Consider the following 23,210-nt stretch of genomic DNA (forward strand, 5'->3'; position numbering starts at 1 on the left):
ATAGGGGTTCTGGTTCATTTTAATAGTTTGAACTTTCCCAACACAAAACCCTTTGCAGAGGATTCTGCAATAATATTTAGAAGTGACTTCTTCTGTTCTATTTAGTATGACTGTCAGCATATTTTTTTTCTTATTTTGTGTGAGTTGTAGTATTTTTATTTCAGAAAATGATCTAACCTTTACAAGTGTTATTTTAAAAATATTTTCTCTTTCTTCTATGGGCGTTTTCATTTAATCCATTTTCTTCCAGCGAAATGAATTTCTATAGTGTGTCAGTAGGAACACATTTGGCAATTAACAATTTACTTTATAGCCAGAATTTTTAGGAGCGCTTAGATGATTTAAGTAGAGGTATAGTGAATTCATAGATTGTTTAAGTATAACAAAGTCGACGAGTAATAGGATAGTTTATCCTCAAGTTGATGGCTCTGTGTAGGTACTGCTGTTCTGGTATTCCTAATTGTCCAAAGATTTTAGAACTTCATGAAGAATAAACTTATAAATACAAAAGAAGGAGTCCTATATGTTGTGTTTATAAGAGAAAAATAAATACACACATAACCACACACACACACACACACACATTGTATATCATATAGTTTTCCATTAGGTATGGTAATTATATATGAGCATTTTCTCATTTCTCCACATTTATGAAAAAAACAAAACAAAAAGCAAAAACGAAGAGTTGATGATCTTGCCTGTTGTAGATGCTAATGTGATAACAACTGTTTCTCTCTGTGGTGTCTTTTGATGTTAGGCTTGAATTATGTGTTTAGAGTTGGTTGTCTTTTGCATCTTTGCTTCTTTCAGTTGGTAAGTTGCAAAGCTTTTTTGTTCAAAGTTAACCCTTGCTTGACCACTGCCCTGCGCTGAGTTGGTCCTGATGTAACTATCATTTAGCATACTTTACATTCATTCCAAGATGTTTAAATAAGAAATCAGCAAAACTGAGGCTTCCTCAGCAGGGACAAACTGCTCCAAGGGGCATTATTTGCTGTTAGTGCTTTTACTGTGGAATTTCCTTTAATCTTTTCTAGCTAATTTAGTTGACATCTCCAAGTGCTAATACACTGACTGCTTCCCAGGGTCTCAGGGTGGCTTGTAGAAAAAACTGATTAACTTTAAAGCTTTTTTTGGAAAGGAACTTAATGCATAGTTTTATGGGTAGTAGGTGCCTAATAAGTACTTGTTAAATGAATTAATGAATAGCTGTATGCTTTTTCTGCACGCATTGGCTCTCTTGCTTTTTAAACCCCCCTCCTGACAAAGTGGATGGATGTAGTAATAGAGCACTGAATAATCTAGTGGTGAGAAAGAAGCATGGCTCTGAGGCATATTGCCTGGGCTGGGGTCCCAACTTAGGTGCTCACTTGGTGTTGACCTGTGGCAATTTCTTTCTTTCTCTCTCTGCTGTAGTTTCCTCACGAAAAGGACACTAATAATGGTACCTACCTTACAGAGTCGTTGTGAGCATTACATGAGTTAATAGGTATAAAGCACTTACAACAGCACCAGCTATGCAGTAAATGTGGAGGGGTGCTGTTATTACAATTATTACTTTATGATAGAGCATGGAACTTAATATGGGACCTTTAGTCATTATTTGCCAGTTATTTCTTTGCAAACAGACCCAGAATTTTATGTTGATTTTTCCAGTGAAGCTAGAAGTTCCAGAATTACAGTTGTTTTCAGATTTGCAGTTATTTCCTGCTTCTCTGATGGATTTCTGTGATATTTTGTGTTATCTTTAAGAGAAGCAATCAACAATGGTGGTTGAGAGTTTTTTGGTGAAGCTAGTGTTTGTGATTGCATTAAAGAAACGAAAGGAAAACCTCCCAAGTTGAAAACATATAATGTGGGGTTCTATTCAAACCAAGAAAAATGTGATCTATAGGTTTGCACTGTGTCTTGTTAGCACATTTTAAAGATTCACTCTTGGGTCGCCTGGGTGGCTCAGTCAATTAAGCATCAGGCTCTTGATCTTAGCTCAGGTCTTGGTCTCAGGGTCAAGAATTCAGGCTCCATGCTGGTTGTGGAACCTATTTAAAAACAAAAACATTCACTCTTAATAATTGTGGTTAATCTTTATAGAAAATATTTACAAATGGCTTTGCAGTTTATTTTTTCTTGTCTTCTATTGTGTGCTAAGAAATTTATCAATTTATGATCTTGACTACTTTTATAGTTATAGTAATGTGTTAGATGCAAATTCTGGTAGCTCTTTTGGATATCTTAAATATAGCAGGGTATTTTCATCAGTTTGTACTTTTCTTCCTAAGACAGATGTTGGTTTCAGGAAAATAACACTTGTAAGAGACTGATCAGTTGTTTCAGGAACAGGGAGGTGCTAGGCCTTTTTCAAGAACATGAGATCATAAATCTCAAAATCTGAGCACTGGTGTAATATTTATCATTTTACTAAAGTGGCACTCAAGGTCAAAGTTACCAATTAAATTTTAATACTGAACTTTAAAAATTTCCTTCTACGCATAAAATATACAAGATTTATTTTAGTTTGCATGTGGCAAATCTATATACCAGGACATGTGTTCTTTTGATCAAGCCCATGTTTTTGTCTTAAATTTGTGCAATTCATAGCATCTCAGTCACTAGCTTTTAAAAATTCAGGCCATTGTTCTGTGTTGTGCTGCCTAAAGATTAGATGGAGTAGATGGCAAATATTTAGGTAGCTCATTTTCTTTCTGATCTTAAGTTACCCATGCGATTCCTGATAACCTTGAATAGTAAATGAACAGATAATGGTTAAATGATAAAAGAGTTCTTTTGGAGAGCTCTTGCTTTTCATATGCTTATTGTAACTTTTGATTACAAAGAGAAACATGTGGCTTGGAAACATTGTCTTTTCTTATTCACTGAGGAGATGTCCTACAGTTTCTTAGCAGAGATACCTTCAAAGGTGGTCACTTTCTCTTTCAGGTGGATAGGATTGATATGTAATGCCATTCCTATTTGTTCTTGTATGAAGAAAGGAATTCAAGAACTCTTTCATTACCAGCTTTGTATACCACAATAAGCACCAGCAATATCATTAATTATAAAACATGGCTCCTTTTCATAAGGAATTTCTGTACTGCCTGAAGAAGGAACAGATACAGGCACAAAGTCTTAATTGCGTAAATGCATGTATATGGGTGTACATATGAAAATATTTTAATATTACATTACTATTTTATACACTGACTCACTATGCTATGGCAAGTGTCATAAACACAGTGAATAGTCTGATAAACATAAAAAAATCTAATTATGTAGTATGTGCAAAAAAGCAAATGGAATTGAGAGAAGCACATGTGGGCTCATACTGCTTTTAGTCTGGGTTGTCTATATATGTTTTTATTTATGTAAATAGCAATTTTGTTATGCTGGTTTATTGTATTGAATCACAATTTAATACAGTTTTCCTTAATGTTTTAATTTCAAACAATTGTTAAACTCATTCCAAATCTGAACAGGATTGTTGATTTCTTTTAGCTTTGCTTCTAAGCATAATGTCAATTTGCTCAGTAAGGAAATTTTGTATTTTTAGTTTCTAAATACAAAACATTGATGAGAAAAATAGCAGCCCAGGATTTTAAAAATCACTGATCTAAAAATACATTTTTTCCTTTTTTTATGGGGGAGACAAATGTATATTCTTGAAGGCTTTAGTAAATGAGCTTTTGTCTATAATAAGTAATAAAGTATCCATAGATTATGATATTTCCATATCAGACAGACCTACTTCTGTCTTTTCTGTCACCCCTAAAACTAATTTCTCATCAGATATAAATACTAATCTAAATATTGGGAGCATAATTGTAAGTGTGTAAAAGTATATTTCACATTAAAAGAATGAACTTGAAAAAACTGGACAATAGAACCCAGTGATTAAGATGCATTGCACAGAAATGAGAAATCCAAGCTGTGAATGAGTGCTGGGAGCCTGCTCTGGTTTTTAAAATAGTTGATTTGTTCTCAAGCTCCTATTAAATTATAGACAATAAGACTAGTTTTGCACTAAGGTGATTGATCCCCTTGTAGTTATTTTCAGGACTACTACCCTTCTCATTCCCTTTACGTTGATGACAGATTTCTAAAATGTACATCCTAGTCCCATGCTCACACCTTTTTCTGGTTTGGGGAGGATTTATTTTTTCTTTTAGAGTCTCATGCCAGGCTCACAAAGGGTCACTATTGCTGTCAGCTGGCAGGTTTGTCCACACCTTGCTAAGTAAGTCAGTGTTTTCCACCTGCTCGGGTACTTCCGGCATAGATTCAGGGCTAGGCGAATATTTGAAGACCTACACAGGGATACTTTTGGTGGGAAACACAGTATCAATAATGTGATTATTGAAATAAAACATTTGGAATATTATATATAGAACCTACCTCTGGGTCATTTACGCACTGCTAACTGATAATTTGTTATTATAGTAATCAGTCTTTAGAAAATAATGTATTAAGTATTTAGAAAAATATTCTAAAAAGGAGGTCTCAAACCTGGTGAACTGCTTTTAGCATTTATCAGTGAAAAAAGCACTCCTTACTTGAAAAGTCAAGTATGGCCTGGGCTTCCTTTGCTATATCTATGGTCCTGGTAGTCAAATATTACATTTCAGAAGAAGAAGAATGTGCTCTATAAGGCTAAGTACACACATAAAAAAAAACTTCAGAAATTTCTTTTGGTTCAATGTCCTCTGGCAACCAAGTAACCTTGTTCTGGAGCTTTAGTCTGAGGTAAGGCAAATGAAAGGAACCAGTGGAGTCAAAATTATTGGCTTCAAATAGTATATAGTGGTTCTATGTATAAATAGGGAGAATGATTCACAAGTTAATTAGAATATTGGAGGTCAGTTTGTGGAATTTCTATCAAAATGACTCATATTGGCAATTATATCTTTCAGTATTTTCAAATCAAGTTGACTTTTAAAAATTTTAATTTGAATGAAAAGAGTTTATGTTAGCTACTTAATTGTTTTCTACAGATAACTTTTTTGAGACTCATTCTTTCCTATATAGATATTAGAAATATATGGAAGCTTACCATCTTTGAGAAACTTGGAATTTTGTTGGGGAGAATAAGACATACAAAAACAACGTGTCCAACAGTAATACTGTGTGGTATATGATGAACCACCAAAATATGTGGTGTAGGTTATAAATGGTGTAGTTGACTAGGCGGGCAAATGAGGAAGAATGCATGTGGACTAAAGGACACAGGACAAGGAGACAAAATATCTGACAAGCGCATCAGTGAAAGTAAATTTACATTGAACTGTAGATGTTCAAAGTTGCCAGTCCGTTACTAGGCTTGGGTCAGCTCAGTTCATTAGCACCCAGTATGTTTTTGTTTGTCAAGTGACATAACCCATTTCAAGCTAGAAAAACAAGTAAAAAGGAAAAGAAAAAGTGATTTCCATTTGAAATTTGTTTTTGGTAAGAAAGAAGGGCTGGCTGGGTGGCTCAGTTGGTTAAGGGGCTGCATCTGCCTTCGGCTCAGGTCATGATCTCAGGATCCTGGGATCCAGCCCCACATCAGGCTCCCTGTTCAGCGGGGGGCCTGCTTCTCCCTCTGCATGTCACTCCCCCTGCTTGTGCGCACTCTCTGTCAAATAAATAAATCTTTAAAAAAAAAAAAAGAAAGAAAGAAAGAAAGAAGGGCTATGTTTACAAAGAATGGGGGAGGGGGAAAAGGAAAAGCTTAGTTTGAGCAGGACTTCATATACAGGCATAGCTCATTTTATTGCCCTTTGCTTTATTGCTCTTCCCAGATACTGTGTTTTTCACCAAGGTGAAGGTTTGTGGCAACCCTGCGTTGAGCAAGTCTACTGGCACCATTTTTCCAACAGCATTTGCTCACTTCGTGTCTCTGGGACCATTTGGTAATGCTTGCAATATTTAAAAATTTTTCATTATTATTTGTGATGGTGACCTGTGATCCAGGATCTCTGATGTCACTATTATAGTTGTTTTGGGGTGCCACAAACCACGCTCATGTAAGACCGCAAACTTAATTGATAAATGTATCTGTTTCTGTCTGCTCCACTGACTAGTCGTTTCCCTATCATTCTCCCTCTCCTTGGGCCTCCCTTCTCCCTGAGACACAACAGTATTGAAATTAGACCAATTAATAACCCTATGATGGCCTCTAAGTGGTCAAGTGAAAGGAACAAGTTGCATGTCTCTCACTTTAAATCAAAAGCTAGAACTGATTAAGCTTAGAGAGGAAGGCATATCAAGAGCCCAAATAGGCCAAAAGAGAGGCCTCTGGCAGTAGTTAGACAAGTTGTGAATGCAAAGGAAAAGTGCTTGAAGGAAATTAAAACTGCTACTCCACTGAACCCCTGAATGATAAAAAAGGTGAAACAGCCTTATTGCTGATATGGAGAAAGTTTTAGTGATCTAGATAGAAAATCAAACCAGCCACAATGTTCCCACAATCCAGAACAAGACCCTAACTCTTCATTTCTGTGAAACTCAGGTGAGTAAGCTGTGGAAGAAAAATTGGAAGCCAGCAGAAGTTAGTTCATGAGTTTTAAGGAAAGAAGTCCTTTCCATAACATCAAAGTGCAAGGTGAAGTAGCAAGTGCTGGTGTAGAAGCTGCAGCAAATTATCCAGAAGCTCTAGCTCAGATAATTAATGCAGGTGGATACAATATACAACAGGTTTCCAATGTAGATGAAATAGTCTTCTATTGGAAGAAGATGCATCTAGGACTTTCATAGCTAGAGAGGAAAAGTCAATGCCTGGCTTCAAAGCTTCAAAGGACAGATTGACTTGTGTGTTAGGAGCAAAGGCGGCTGGTAACTTTAAATGGAAACCAGTGCTTATTTGCCATTCCAAAAATCCTAGGGCCCTTGAGAATTAGGCTAAATCTACTCTGTGCTCTATCAGGAGAACAGCAAAGCCTGGATGATAGCACATCTTTTTTTTTTTTTTTAAGATTTTATTTATTTATTTGATAGAGAGAGCACAAGCAGGGAGAACAGTAGAGGGAGAGGGAGAAGCAGGCTCCCCGCTGAGCCAGGAGTCCGATGCGGGACTCGATCCCAGGACCCTGGGATCATGACCTGAGCCGAAGGCAGACGCTTAACCATCTGAGCCACCCAGGCGCCCCTGATAGCACATCTGTTTTACAACACGGTTTATTGAATATTTTAAGCCCACTGTTGAGACCTGCTACTCAGAAAAAAGTATTCCTTTCATAATATTACTGCTCATTGACAATGCACCTGGTCATCCAGGAGCTCTGAATGATGAAGATGTGCAACAAGATTAATGTTGTTTTCATGCCTGCTCACACAACATCCATTCTGCAGCTCATGGATCAAGGAGTCATTTTGAATTTTAAGCCTTATTATTTAAGAAGTACATAGTGATAGTGATTCCTCTGAAGGATCTGGGCAAAGTAAATTGAAAACCTTCTGGAAAGGAATCACCATTTTAGATGATACTAAGAATATTCCTGATTCATGGGAATTGGGCAAAATATCAACATTAACAGGCATTTGGAAGAAGTTGAATCCAGTCCTCATGGCTGACTTTGAGGGGTTCCAAACTTCACTGAAGGAAGTAACTGCAGATACGGTGGAAATAGCAAGAGAGCTGGAATTAGAAGTGGAGCCTGAGGATGGGACTGATTTGCTGCAATATCATGATAAGACATGAACAGATGAAGCGTTGCTTCTTAAAGAAAGTGGTTTCTTGAGATGGAATCTACTCCTGGTAAAGATTATGAGAAGATTGTTGAAATGATAACAAAGAATTTAGAATATCACATAAACTTAGTTGATAAAGCACTAGAAGGGTTTGAGAAGATTGACTCCAATTTTGAAAGAAGTTCTGCTGTAGGTAACACACTGTCAAACAGCATCACTTGCTACAGAGAAATTGTGAAAGGAAGAGTCAATTGATGTGTCAAACTTCATTGCTGTCTTAGTTGAAGAAGTTGCCACAGCCACCCGGGCCTTCAGCAGCTACCATCCTGATCAGTCAGCAGCCATCCACATCGAGGAAAGACCCTCCACCAGCAAAAAGATTATGATTAATTTACCCAAGGTCACACAGCACCTGGCTAGTACCAGGACTTAACTGCAGTGTTTGGCTCCAGAGACCTCACTCTTGTAGAGATCTTCTGTGTCCCCTTCTTACGCCAGCTTTTGCACAGAGGAGAGCTTATTTCCTGGAGTTCAGCTGTACAGTACAGTGCAAAATTAGCAGTGTGATTGAGTCTGTTTTGTAGAGTTCATTAGTGACTGCTGTTACAAAGCAGATTTATGGGTGATTTTATTTTATGCATTGTTAATTTTGAAAATGTTAATCTGAAATTGCTACAGTATTTCAATTAATTTGGATGATTAAAATTTAGCACCAGAAGAATCTCTAGCAGAAGATAAGGCAGCTAATAGAGGTTCTGAAACAAACAACTGTAGACACTGGCACAGAGACCCACTGGTGGAACTCACTCTGCTTCACAGTTTTGAAATGGAAAGAATAATTTCTGGCAGTCTCAATATTCAACTTGAGCGCGGTTGACTTTTTTAAAAAAGCCATTTTAAGGAGTTAATTACTTAAAGGAATGTAGAATTTTTCAGTATCGTGCATTTCTGGAAAACTGCCTTCACATTATTTTGGAGTATTGTTTTTTGGATAATTGTAGTTGGTGACAGAAATACAAGATGCATTTGTTACCAAGGTATTTTTCATGTCATGTATGATATTTCATGGTTTTTATATATGTTTCAATTCTTTTTCTGAATTTAAAGGTGAGACGGCACAGATTTAAAAAAAAAATACTGATCTTCAATAAATTAGTTTTGCGTTTTGAAGAATTCTCAAAATTTCAGAAAATATAAGAAACTATAAAAAATTTTCCTGGACAAATTGCCGAATCACCTTTATGTTATTTTGTTATACATTTTTCCTAGGACTTTCTTTTCTTTGTGTGTAGCCATATGTTTATAAAAGGTCTGTATTTCCAATTTAGTATTCTGCAAAGTCTTAACTTTGTCTCCTGAGCATATTTGTTTATTCACGTGTTCATTCAACCATTTGATAAGTATGCAGGCACAATGTTAAATTTACAGGGATGAACAAGAGGTGTTTTCCCTAACGCAGCAAACAGTGTCATGGAGCCAAAGGTAAGACTCTTGAGATCAGGGTAATACAGGGACTATGCTTAAAGGAAGCACATATTTTGGATATGTGGACATCGGGAAATGATGTCTAAACTGAAAGGATGTGTGTAGGGACAGAATATGAATGGAGACAGGAAGTTTGCAGGAAGAAGGAACAGCTCCAGCAAAGGCCTTGGGTTGGAAAAAGCAAAGACTGGCTAGGGCTTGAGAGGGAGAGCTGTGTACCATGAGAACAACCAAGGCAAGGTCTTTATTTCCACATCAGAAATTTGATTTTATTCTGAAGAGCAGAGTGAGCCTTTCAACTAGAGGATATGATCTTCTGAGACTGATTTAAAAGATCATCCTAGCTGAACTGTGAAGGGTATATTGAATCATTAAATAGTCTTAAAAAAAGAAATCAGGTGGTTTTAGAATTATTTCTTGTTGGACAAGAGTCTTTCTAATTTTCATTATTATAAATACTATTTGAAGAACATCTATGCATGAATATACTTATCCATATGGCTGATTAGTATTATTTAAGAATGGAGTCATACAAGTGGAATTTCTGGATCAAAACTTATTAATTCCTATACTCAGGATATATATGTTGTGCCAAATTGCCTTTTAGAAATTTAACATTGAATTATATCCCCACCATTTCTGACATATGAGACTGTGTCTCACCCTATGCTTAACAACACTGTATTATTCTTTTTACTTTAAATCATTTGATGAGAAAGGAATAGGATATTACTATTTATATATAGTAGTTCATATCATATAAACTTCATTACTAGCAAGCTATTTGTATTGTTCTTCTGTGAATTATCTGTTTATACCTTATCCATTTTTCTGTTCAGGATATAGTGCTTTTGTAAATTATTTGTAAGACTATATATTAGTGATATTAACCTTATATTTATCAAAATTTTTTCTGGCTTATTTGTTTCTATATAAAGTTTTGCATTTGCATGTGGTCAAAATTATTGATATTTATGGACTTTTTTTTTCTTTTTTTGCTGCCTTTGTGCTCAGAAAGTTCTCTCCTTCTGAATTCTGTTAAATACTTCTAGTCTTACTGTTTAATTTATGTAGCATTTAGACCATGCCATTTAACTTATTTAAGTAATAGATTAAAGTTCTGTGAGCAGCTCCAGGATGCCTGGGCGGCTCAGTCCTTAAGCGTCTGCCTTCGGCTCAGGTCATTGGGATCAAGTCCTGAGTCCCGCATCAGGCTCCTTGCTCAGCGGGGAGCCTCTGCCTGCTGCCCCCCATGCTTGTGCTCTCTCCTCTCTCTCTCTCTCTCTCTCATTCTCTCTGACAATAAATAAAGTCTTTAAAAAATAAATAAACTTCTGTGAGCAGTTCCAAAATGAATATCAAAATATTTTAAGGATTTATAGTACTACACTTGACAGAATTTAAATTTACCTTTTTTGCATGTTGCTTAACAACCATCTTAGATTGTTTACTTTTCCTTTTGTGCTTTATTATATAGATATTTTGCTCAAATAATACATCATCTTATGCAAAATATGTCACAATATATGCTGTGTATAGGTAGTAAGGGAATAGTATGTGAAACAAAAGTATGTAATATTGAGATAATCAGGCTTTTTTGTTTCTAAACTATGATAAACTAAAATTACCTCTTCCCACCCTTTCTAAGAGCAGGAGGAAAAAATGTTTTGTGTTTTGAGTTCAGAGTATCTCCCACCTCCCATTGCTCTCTTTCCCCCTGTAAATATATATCCTCCTTAATTTTACAAATCTCTTGTCACGTTAACTTACACGGCTGCTCCTGGGCCTGAGACTAGGCTTATTATCTTAAAAGATTTTTAGTTTTAATAGTTTTTCATTAAAGTAAGAAAATTTCAAGTTTGACTTTATTTGAAAGATGCTATAGATATTCCTCATTTTTAAAACAATGTGGAAATTCTATATTTTAGAGCCATGAAAACATTAGGTGTTTAATAAGTAGTCTTTCTTGGGGAATCCAGCTGCAAGCAGATAGAATAACGACTTTGGTTTCCTACCTGGCATATTGCTCCTGATGATCTATCTATTCAGGGAAAATGCCTCTGGATGTCCAGATTCCAACAATTTTGCTTGTAGCTTCCTGCTGTTTTAAATGGCCCAAGGGAATCATGTGATGCCTTCAAGTCCGAACAGAACCTTCCTTCTTGGGACAGAGAATTCTTTCAATTTGGGGCACATAGATTAGATGGATGAAAATAAAATTTTTCATGTATTTCTACATTCCCCATTATATTGCTAATATTATAGCTTTTAACTCTTAGAGGAAGAAACTTGCCGTTTAAAAAATATAATGCTATGCTTTGGGGATCCCATTTTTTTAAAAGTTAAGAATCTTCCATTTAAATTCAAGCAGTATCCAAGAACAGAATCTGGCCAATGGTTTTGAAAATATGAAATGGCAACACCTTCTTGGAATCTCAGACTGTTCAAGGATGTTTTTTTTCTAGCAAAACAGGAAGAAATTGGAAAAAAGCATATGGACTCAGGTTGAGCATATGAGATATTTTCAACTTGAATCGGCACTTTACTCATATTTGTAGTGTGACTTAAAATTAATTTCGGTGAAGCATTTAGATTTGAGAAAGAGAAAAAAATCCCTATCTGGAACTAAATCAACATTTGTGGCATCTCATTAATCACTGCCTTATGTAACCACTTTTCCCACCTAAAGAGAAGCTACTGGGATGAGAAAAGTTTATAATATCAATGCCCAGTGCAGATCTTCCCTCTCCAGAAAGGAGTTCATTAATCATCATCGAAGCACAAGAACAAACATACTTCATGTCTCTTGCCAATTTTTTTCAATAACATTTCTGAAAGGCAAAAAAAAAAAAAAAAACCCATCTTCCTATTTTCTTATCTTTATTTGAAAAGGTTTTAATTTGGCTGTTATTTAATTTGTGATGATGTTATGTAAGTTTAACATGCTCTAAGAATGCGTGTGAATGGTATATAGCAATATAGGGTATTGAGTTCGGACCCCTGAATCAGGGAAATCTGTATGCAGATTGCTGGTTTTGTTACCTTCCTACTTATGTGGTCATAACCGGCAAAACTTTTGAGACACAGTGCTTGACACCGGGTAATTGGCCAATAAATGGCAGTGACAGAAATTCTTACTCTCACTGGTAGGAAACAGTATGGGCTTGAAGTTTGAGAACGTGGCTTTTAATCCAGGCTTCTGTGTAAACCTTTGGGCAAGTTAATAGCTTCAGTTTTCTCATTTGTGAAATGAAAATAGTCACCTTACCTGCATCACAGTGTTACCAGTTGGCACCAATGAGATAGTAACCTGGTCAAGATAGAAAACTGAACCTAGTCACGAGCTACAAACCCATGAAATAAAATAAAAATTAAAAATAAGTGCCAAGTTGTGAAATCTTCATTATTTTGCCATATATCTTAGCCTTTCAGTGTTAGAATTATGTGCTTGATTAGTAGTTGTGATAGAATTTTAGGGTCAGCCATGCAGTTATGACATCCTCTATATAGTTTTTTTTATAAATTTACCATTCACTGGAAATTTTACTGCTCTTTCTCTATAACTGTGTCTTTACATCTTTTTCTGTTTCCTAATTTAAAAAAATTATTTACAAGTAAGAAAAATTAATGAGTATTACGGCACTTAAGCCAATAGATGAAAGCAATGTCAATGTAAAAAATAAAAGAAAGGAATCTAAAGCTGCATGTGAGAAAACACGCACAAATTCAAACAATCATAAATGGGAAAAAAAGAAAAAAAAGACAACCCTGATGTGCAAGAAACGATGGCTTCTCTCTGCTTTGTTCTGCTTTGTTTACAGTCTTTACAGTTGGCTACCACATATTGGGGATGCGAATGGGTCCATGGTGAAATTTTCAGGCATCTTGGAAAAGTGTCGATTTCTAACTTGTCCTTGTTAGAAGACATGCCCTTTCTTGTTCATTTCTGTGGCCCTGGTTAAAAATATCATTAAAAGCCAAAAGAAGAACAAAACTTTCTAAGGTTGTTGCTGAAGATGCAGCCGTGAGGCTTTGGAAGATCACAGGAGGCAGGCTAAGGTAGGGTCCATCAACTACAGTGGGTACCTCTTTTTGTCCCCCATAAAACAGTGATGGATAAAGAGATCATATGGACATGTAGCAAGGCTTGGTTCATTTTTAAAGTCAAAATAGTTTGGAAAGAAGAGGTTGAGCAAAGTAGAACAGGAGGAGGTTTTTGTAAGGTGAAGTAGAATTAAAGTGTAGGCAAGAATTATTTTCTGTCTTCAGTTTTAAAGAACACTGTCCTAACCCATCTGTCTCTTTTTCCCATGTTGTTCTTGACCTTCTTATCAGCTCTTGACTTTCTCCCTTGGGGCTTTTCCTTGCATAGTCAGCAAGACTCCATCAGAGATCTTGAGCCTCACACCCTTATTGCAAAAGAGTTGAAGAGAATTCAAAGAAACATGTTCTGCTAAGTAGCTTGGGAACTAATTGTTACAGGATGCTTCTGTAATAAGACACTGCCCTCTAAATCCCGTGTATCGTGTATCGTCCCAGTGTAGGAGTCACTTAAAAATATAGACCAAAGTTAAGAGTAAGTCTTAGGAATTCCTACTGAACTGTTTACACTCCTTTGACAATAAATCTTTTCTAGAATTGTCACTTTCCTCCTGTCCAATCTGCACATAGACCCCAGGACCTTGCTCTCAGTTTTTCCTTTTCTCACTACAGTGAGGGAAAAGGTGATGGTTTGCTGATCTCTCATGCTACACATTTCATTGTGTGCCACAACTAAGAACAACCATTGTAGATGTATGAAGAACAACCATTCTTAGGTGGGATTTATAGGTTCATCAGCATGTTGGCGAAGTAACCATGGGACAGATGTTCAAGAGTGTTATTTATTCACATACTCGTACTTTTATATACTTCATTTTTAATTCTCACAAAAAAACATGTGGAGTAGATATTATGCTTGTTTTACACATGAGGAAGCTGCCCTGAAAGGTTAAGCTGTCCGAGTTCACATAAAAATTTTATATATTTTGTATAAAATACAATACAAATTTTACATATATGTTTCCATAACCAGTAAAAGCATTAGATGTTTTAAACTCATTTAGGAGTCTTGCCTGGGGGTGGGGGCTGTATTCACTAAACCAGTACATTTTATCAAGAGATATATGTTGTAGCCAGGATGGTCTGAGCCATGGATCATGCCAGATGCTCAAGGGAGGGATAAAGTGAACTGACATAGGCTACAGGAAAATAATCCTGGTCAGAGTAAAGAAGGATAAGCATTCTTAATTGCTAGTCTTAGGAGGAGGGAGGAATATGACTTTGATGTCAAGGCTTCTGGGGAGGGGGGGTAGGTTGCTACTGCATGAGTAGAATGTCTGCATCCCAGGCGAGTGAGGACCACTTGAAGTGATTGGGCAGTCCATCAAAGATTCTCTGAAGGGCCTCAATTAAGCAAAGAGGGGCAGGGGGGCACAGAGATGGACCCTCTGGTCCCTGCCAATGTTGGGTCACTACAGTTCCAGGCAAGAAAGGAAGCTCATTTCCTACAGCATTCTAGATCTTTCATTAGTATGTCTTTGCTGTGATTTTAATATAGGTAATAAAATCATAGCAAAATATCAGGGAATGACCCCAAACAAATGTAATAAATATTGCTTCTGTTTATTCTTTATAAATACTTTCTCCATAATGTCTTTATTAGGATTTGTGTAGAAAACAGGGTTTGAGCATGATTTTGGCGTTTTAAATAATTTCTAGAAGTTGGTTATGTTATTCCATCTTGTTGGTCATGTCTGTGTGGATATAATCCTAACATTAACTATCATCAGTCAAGGGTCTCAATCCTCAATTATAGCAGTATTCCTTACGATAAATCTGTTTACACTATTTTATGTAAAAATTGCATCTCATTTTCCAGGCAGATGTGGAGACCTTGTTGGATTTTATTTCCTGCATTGTTATCCTGTAACAGACATGATCTTAAGTGCAGTGTGTGGGAGGCCAGACAATATAAGTGGTTAAAAAATTAGGCTTTGTAGTTGGTGTTGTCTTGACTCACGGTTAGCTCTGCTACTTAGAGATGCACCCTAGGGAAGCTGATCAACTTCTTTTGCCTCAATCCGCCTTCTGTTGAAGAGGTAATATTGGTATCTTACCTTCCAGGATTGCTGTAGAAGAACTGAGACAATGTATTCATAGAGCATTAGCACTACCGATGTCTGGCTCTCTCTCGGCTCTTAACGATTGCTGCTGTCATCACCACCATCTTCAGGATCCTGGGTCTGGGCAGGTGTGGAGGGCGAGCTGCAACCTGTAAAGATGGGGCCCAGACTCCTGAGGCCAGTGGCGATGCTCTGCTCTTGTTTGTTCTGCTTTTAGGCATCTTGTCCCATTAGAGCAGAGGCAGCAGTACAAGCTGCTAGCTCCCACATGTCTTGCTTCTAATGCTTTCGTGAAATGTAATGTGCATGAATTCCAGAGCCAGACCACCTGGAATGCAGTCTAGACTCCACCATTTGCCAGCTCTGTGACCTTGCTCAGTTCACTTAACCCTTCTGTGCTTTAACTTCGTATTCTTTAAAATGAGGATCATAATAAGACTCAATTCATGGAATTATCATGAGGCTTAAATGAATTCATGTACATTAAGCTCTTAGGGCCTGGCACATGGTAAGTGCTATGTAAGTGTTAGCTAGTATTAGTTTTTTAAGTAAAATATTTTTGGTTCTCTTGGATGATGGTAGAAGTGGATAATACATACAGGTAATTGTAATATTTAAAGCATGTATATTAATATTTAAAGAGAGCGGACAGTGTGCTGGGCAGTTAGTGTACCATTTTTAAGGTAAGAAGCCAGGTATAGCTGGACTGTCTTAGAGGACATTGGGCCCTTCACTAGCTGGTTTTCTCAGAGTTGACCCTTCCTCTCCCCTCTGGGACCCACTCAGCATCTTCTCTTCACTAATTCAGGTGTTACAGAAGGCAGGGAGAATTGGTGATTTCTAAAAGTCTGGGCTCTCTACCCTGCAGTGTTCCCCAAGGCAAGAAAGCAAAGACCTAAGGGCTTTCTCCAGAAATACTTCTCCCTCTCCCTACTTTGATTCTGGAATGTGCCATCTTCTCAGAATTACTACCACCTCCCTTAAACAATATTTAGAGAGAATATCCATTGCCTTTTTTTCCTCATTTATGTATCATTAGCATGTGTACAAAGCAGATAGTAAAAGCTTCCATGAACTTTTGGTTCTGAGTTTTCAGCAGGGAGGAATGCGGTTAGGTATAGCAGTACTTGACATGGGTCACACCCTCCCTCCAGATCAGGCTGTGATATGGGGATCCCGGTGGTGACCTGCAATAGACTGGTTCTGCCCTCAGATGGCCATGTGCAATCAGGGTATATAGGACTAGTTTGGCTCCTGCCCTTGATCTCATGGTGTGACTGGCCAGGGACAGATTTATGGAAAGTGTATTTGTGAGTTCTATGAAGGTCTGTGCCTATCTCCCCTCCTAGATCCATAGCATCTTTAATGATGAGCACCTGGTCTGTCTTTACAGTCCTCAGATAATTTTAGTACAGGACCCCTTTCCCAAAAGTGTTTAGCGGTTAAGCACCAAGGGGGGATGGGTGCAATGGAAGTGGTTCACGCAGTGGTGGGAGGGATATTTTGTCACTGACATTGCTTAGAATTGGTGCATGGTGATAAGAAAAATTAAACGGACTTCTAGTCTGTTTTAGTACTGTTTTAAGATACTCCCCAGACAATGCACTCCTTATTATCTGACCTGGTATGGCCCACTCCCAACCCCCCAGCTTTCCCACGTACACGAGCCATGGGTATTTAGTAAATTATTATTCAACTTATTGACTATTATAATGGCCTCTTAGCTGCTCCTCTTTCCTCTGATCCCAACTTCCTTTGTTGCCTCCTCCATACTATCAGAAAAATGATTTACCTAAAGAAGAGCCTGGCCTCTTCTGCTTAAACTCCAGCCCATCCTCAGAACCAGTCTACAGACTATTAAATATATAAGCCTCCCAAGACCTGTTCATACTGAACTTACTCCTGCTGTTCTTCTCTTCTGCCATAGCAGAGATCTGGTAATTTTCCACATGCACGGAATTCTTTCTTGCCCCTGTACCTTAGTTCATGCTCTTGCCTTTAGCCAAAATAACCTTACCCTACTTCTTTATCTGGATAACGCCTATTTATCTTTCTATCATTTATCTATCTGAACTCAGTTCAGTCATTCTCTCTTCCAAGAAGCCTATCTTATGGTACCTTATATCTGGTGTGCTATAAGGGTGCCTCTCCCATGACAACAGAGCCATGGTATTTTTTTTTGTTTGCTTTTTGAAATGATCTGGATATGTGTTTACTTTCTAAAAATTTTCACAAGCTCCTTAACAGCTGGAACCTCATCTTTTCTATACCTATGTCCATAGTAGTTGGAACATGGTGGGTGCTCAGTAAATATATATTGAACTGAATTATAAGTCCAACTTTTTCAAAGGGAACATTCTGGTGTGCAAATTCTCTAACTTCTATGATGAGCTGATATATACTTTTATATTTGTATATACACACATATATGTATATATATATGCACATATATGTATGTGCACACACACACACACACACTTTGGAGGTTAAGAAGATGATTTGCTATTGAGGCCAGCAGTCCTATTTTTATTAAATGCTTGTTTTTCAGATTAGTATATATAAACAATGAAAAGCATTATATTTGAATATTGGTAATTCTACACTAACTTTATTAATTGATTTTTCAGACCACGAGAACAATGAATAAAAGATTCTAAGCCCACAGCAATATAGAACACAGACATGTTTATGAAGTGATATTTTGATAGTTTTGTAAGAATCTTCAAGTGAAAATCATTTGTCTCTGTTATCAACCACTCAGAGCCAAATTGAAACAATAGGAGTTTCATTTAGGATCTATAATAGCTGCAGTAGAATATGACTATAACACTATTTGCTGGAATTATAGAGGGGAATTTGCTGGTATAGAAAGGCAAGGCAATCAAATTTTTCAGCAGAGGTAAAATACTAGCAAACTCTTCATTTTGCAAATTGACATTTTTTTTTGAAGCTCTGACCACTTTATTGGCAATTACCTTGAATCATGTTGCATGTAATTCTGCCTGTCACATACTTCTAACTTTAATATGTTTGGTGAAAGAGGAGTTTATACAGTCATTTTTTTTACTATGCTTATTTACCTATATTTCAAAAATCTAGAGAAAGTTGAAGCTTAGAAAGATAAGAAAAGACCCAGAGATCTTTTCAAAGCCCCTCCAATACAACATATATATATTTATTTTGTTAAGAGTAATTTTTTCCACCGGAAGTACTTGATTTAGGACAGTGCATTTCTCAACTTTTTTTTACTATAAAAGTTTTTTGATAACCCAGATTCACCCAAGACTGTTCAACAATATAAAAGTTCATATATTAAAATTCCATTTGAACATTCACAAATAGCATATTTTAAAGTCTTTGCATAAACTTTGCATTGGGTTTCCAATGGATCCTAACTACCTGGATGAACTCTAGTAATGCATATCTCAATTATAAATGCATTCCTTGGTTCATACAATTGTTACCACAGGTGTCTTTAAAACATAAATTCCTCAACATATTTGAAATATGATTAGGTTTATAAAGAACAATAATTGAAAAACCCAGGGAAGCTTCAGCAAGACAAAACCATCCCTGGTAGCCCGGGAGGCGGATGTGCATGTCATTCCTTTACATAGTGCAAGCCTCACTCAGTGTTGGGGAATTCTTGCTTTCTGATCGACTATCTGCCCCATTCTGAAAATGCTTTTAACTGACAGTATTTTAAACAGTAGTTGTTTAGAGTTTGAACCTTTTAGCTTCATTTCCTCCCCTTACATATATGACATATGTCTTTTTCTACGCCTCAGGCACACAGAGAATATGCTTCTGTTAGCATTTTTCTCCAAAGCATAATATATCACAGAGCTGCCATTTGGTTAGTAAATGTTCTTGCTAAAACCTCATCCTATACCCTGTCATTCTGGTTGGTTTTGGGACGTAAGAAACTTTAAGACCAATGGCCTTGAATAAATCCCTTCAACTCTTAGTGCTTTTACTAAAGTAGGAAAGATAGCTACTGGACCTCCAAAACATTGATCATTGTGGAACAGCTGCTTTTGGGCTCTAGGAAGCTCTGAGATAACTTACGCCCCAGCGACCTCACTGTTTCTACTTCGTGCACAGTACTATTTTCCTCCTATACAGGAAATAGAAATAGAAATTCTTTAAGGAAAAAGCCAAATTGAACAGAATAAGAATTGAGAAGGTATTTTTCTGTGCATATTTTTGAGCTACTCTAACATTCCAGCCTTAGCTATAACCTTTAAAAGAATTTATTATGTTTTAAAATATTATTTTAATTGGAGAAGGGACTAGATGCATTCATAACGATAATTCGTGGGAGTATAAATTTGTTGACAGTCTTATTTTGCAAAGTGGATTCAGTGCTGGAAAGAAACATACCAACTCATTTTATTTTTTTAAAATGATATAATCATATTAAATACAGGGCTCTGGTTTTAAAATTTCAGGTCTATACCATGTAAGTAGTTACTCATATTATTAATTAAAATTTCATTTGCTTTCAAAGCTGTTTAAATTTTTCTTACAGGCACATAATGACTTTAAAAACCTAACCAATTACTGTTCATTTAGGAAAGAAAAATACTCCCAACAGACTGGAGTGCCAACTCTATTTTTCTTTGCAGATCTTGTTGGAGAAATTATTACTGAGTTCCGGAGTATGTTAGGTATAGACTAGGACTACAGTTGTCATGATCTGTGTTCTGAGGCTTTATAGTCTAAAGCCATGCCTCAGTTGAAATAGAGAATTTGGCAATACGTATATACACAAAATGGCCCCAATTGCCATTATATTTGTACAAGCAGAATTAGAAAAGAAATACATTTAAAGCTTTTTATTAACTTATTTTTAAAATTCATTTTTTAATGATGAACATTCACACAGACTTTCATGCATTCAACAGACATTTATAGAGAGACTCTTGGGTACCATACACCATACTAAGAATAGACAGTGGAATAATTTGTGGTCTCTGACCTTGTGAAGTTTATATATATGTGGGGAGGAAACATCATAATACACAATTTATATGCAATCATTTCTGTAATAGTAATTCAAAAGGTAATGGAAACACAGTGGGACAAGGGGAATTCCCAAAGGAAGGGCAGCTTTTTCTTTGTACAAATGTGCCATCTGCCTGCCAAGCTCACCCAGAGGGGGGTGCTCATTCTAGGTCACAAAGAGATGAAGTACGGACTAGCGGCAGCCCTGGGGTGCTGGCGATTGGAATGGCGAGGAAGGAGAGCACTGGGTTGTGCTTGTGTTTATGATCAGGACAAGGAGTGTGGGACTATTATTTTGTAGGCAACCAGGTGTTATTGAAGGATTTTGTTTAGCAACAAGTACAATAACGTTGATTAAAGCATCTTAGAAACATATGCTACCTATATAAAATTTAGAACATTTAGATAAGCAACAAGTTCTCATAATTTTGCAAACCTGATGTAGCTACTCTTAACATGACCTATCTTCACAGATTTTTCTCTGCTTCTATGTACTTTTTTTAAATATAAATGAGGTGATCTTGTATGTACTACTGTTTTGTAACATGCTTTTCTCCCCTCAACAATTTATTTGAGCGTAATTCCGTATCTCTAAATAGTCTTCTATGACATTATTTTTAAATTTCAGCTTCCTTCTCAATTATAAAGATGTACCCTAGATTTAATTTAACCAGTTCTCTATTGCTATTCACTTAGATTGTTTTCAGTTTTTTCATATCATAAACTGTATTGGAATGAATGTTTGAAAGATAATCCTAATTATGTTTTAGAAATTAACTTTTTGTTATTTAAAATTCCATAAATGTTTATAATTTGAATAAGTACTTTTTAAAGTCCCATTTCTTATGGAAAAAACATTTCATCCACACCACATCACGTGACTATAGTCATGTTGGCAAGTTCTCTTAGTATAAATACTGTTTTTCTTTTTTTTTTTTTTTTTTTTTAAAGATTTTATTTATTTATTCATGAGAGACAGAGAGAGAGAGGCAGAGGGAGAAGCAGGCTCCCAAGGAGCAGAGAGCCCGATGCGGGCGGGACTCGATCCCAGGACCCTGGGATCATGACCTGAGCCGAAGGCAGACGCTTAACCATCTGAGCCACCCAGGCGCCCTATAAATACTGTTTTTCTTGCCATTGTAGGTACCTCCCCTGAACCTTTGATGAGGTTATGTTCTCTTGATTTGTACTTCCACAGCACTTGCAAGTTTTCTACCATAAAACTTCTAATGCTTTATTGTAACTGCCTGTATAACTTTCTTTTTCTCTGTCAGATTCCAAGTTTTGTGAGGGCAAGGACACACGTATCTTTGTTTGTTACTCCCATTCTCAGCACAAAGTTAAGAATTTAGAAGATTTTTTTAAAGTAATAAATACAGAGATAAATGGGTATCTTAGAGAAAGATGAACATATAGAAGCTGACATCCAAAATACCAACAAATAAATTATCTCCTAGGGTCTTCTTTACTTTGTAGCCATAGTGAATGATGAGTTTCATAAAGGGGGAAAGGGGATATAAAATGAGAGCTGCCCTGTGTTTAAGAGGAAAGCTGTAAGGCCACTGGTCATTGTGGTAACCTGATGTGTCTTTGTGTCTTTCTGTGAGGAGGTAGGTGAATGTCTAGAAAAACTGGCACATGAATTAGTTTCTTTTCTATTTACCTTATTTCAAACCTTAAAATGCCATCCCTCCTGTGATAATTAACATGAAAATAACAATTCTACAACTCAGCCCAGCAAAAAAAAAAAAAAAAAAAGATCTCCAAGTTTAGCACCTTGAAAGGGGTGTTCACCGTCAATGCTGTTATGTGAAGGATAATAGCTATGTGGAAAAGGGCTGCAAAGAAGGGAATTCCCCTTCTAAGCATTGCAGAGTTTGACATGCCTGAAATTAAGAGAGAGTCAGACTCGAGAAGATAAATCATGGAGTGGGGAAATTCATGATGAATCAGATTATCCACTGGAATACTTTTTAGATGCCAAAGAATTTTAATTTCAGTTGGGTTTTTTTCCTCTTAAACAGGGATGTTTTAGAAGCTTGCTTTTATGTAGAGGTCAGGGAACGAACAATAGAACATTTGCCTTTTTCCATTTAGTGTTCTGGCTATTTGTCCATTCGGATGGTGAAGAGGGGCCACGAGAAAGGTCCGATTTAACCCTCCCCACTTTTGTTTGTTTCTCATTGGAGGCTTTATTCGTCAATAGATTTTACAGAAAACTTTTTGTATTTTTACACTCATATGTGAGAAGAAGCCCTTCAACAGGACACAAAGAACCAGGTAGTCCTGTATCCCTAAGACCTAATATAGAAGCTGATATATAGCTGCTTAGTAAGGATTTCCTTAACAAATATGATTAAACTGGGATAGGTTTCTATAGATTCCCAGAGTGTTATATAAAAACAAAATATTTTCGTATCTATGTACTTACATGTAGTTATATTTACATAAAAACGTAAGCCCTTTCTCAAGCAGCTACATTGTCAGTACGGACAGAAGAAACTTCTGAATCCCAGGTGGGTTTTTTGTGTGGTTTTTTTTTTTTTTTTTTTTTTTTTAATGAAATGTAAGTGGTTCTTTTTGACAGGAGCCTCTGTAGCCATTTCTTTACAAAAGTGAATTTCTTTGAATTTATCTAATCTATTTCCTATGTGTAGCTTTGTGAAGTAACAAATCAAAACTTTTAATCTCTAGCTATATGTTTTATAATGGTATTTTCTATATATACATGTTAGTAACTTTATTGAGACCATTTATTTGAAGAGGAGTGTGTTTTCCATTAAGAAAAGATATATTGAGGGGCGTCTGGGTGGCTCAGTCGGTTAAATGTCTGCCTTCGGCTCAGGTCATGATCCCGGGGTCCTGGGATTGAGCCCCGCATCGGGCTCCCTG

General features: G+C 36.6%; 1 protein-coding gene across 1 annotated transcript in view; it reads left to right on the plus strand.

Annotated features, from left to right (window-relative positions):
- Positions 1 to 23,210, plus strand: part of VAV3 (vav guanine nucleotide exchange factor 3) — a 359,026-nt gene that overhangs the window by 255,077 nt on the left and 80,739 nt on the right. The gene's annotated exons all lie outside the window — the stretch shown is intronic.

The sequence above is a fragment of the Mirounga angustirostris genome, unplaced genomic scaffold (assembly GCF_029215605.1).
Source record: "Mirounga angustirostris isolate CCGP_5_RB_7025 unplaced genomic scaffold, mMirAng1.0.hap1 SCAF_4, whole genome shotgun sequence".
Classification (NCBI taxonomy): Eukaryota; Metazoa; Chordata; class Mammalia; order Carnivora; family Phocidae; genus Mirounga; species Mirounga angustirostris.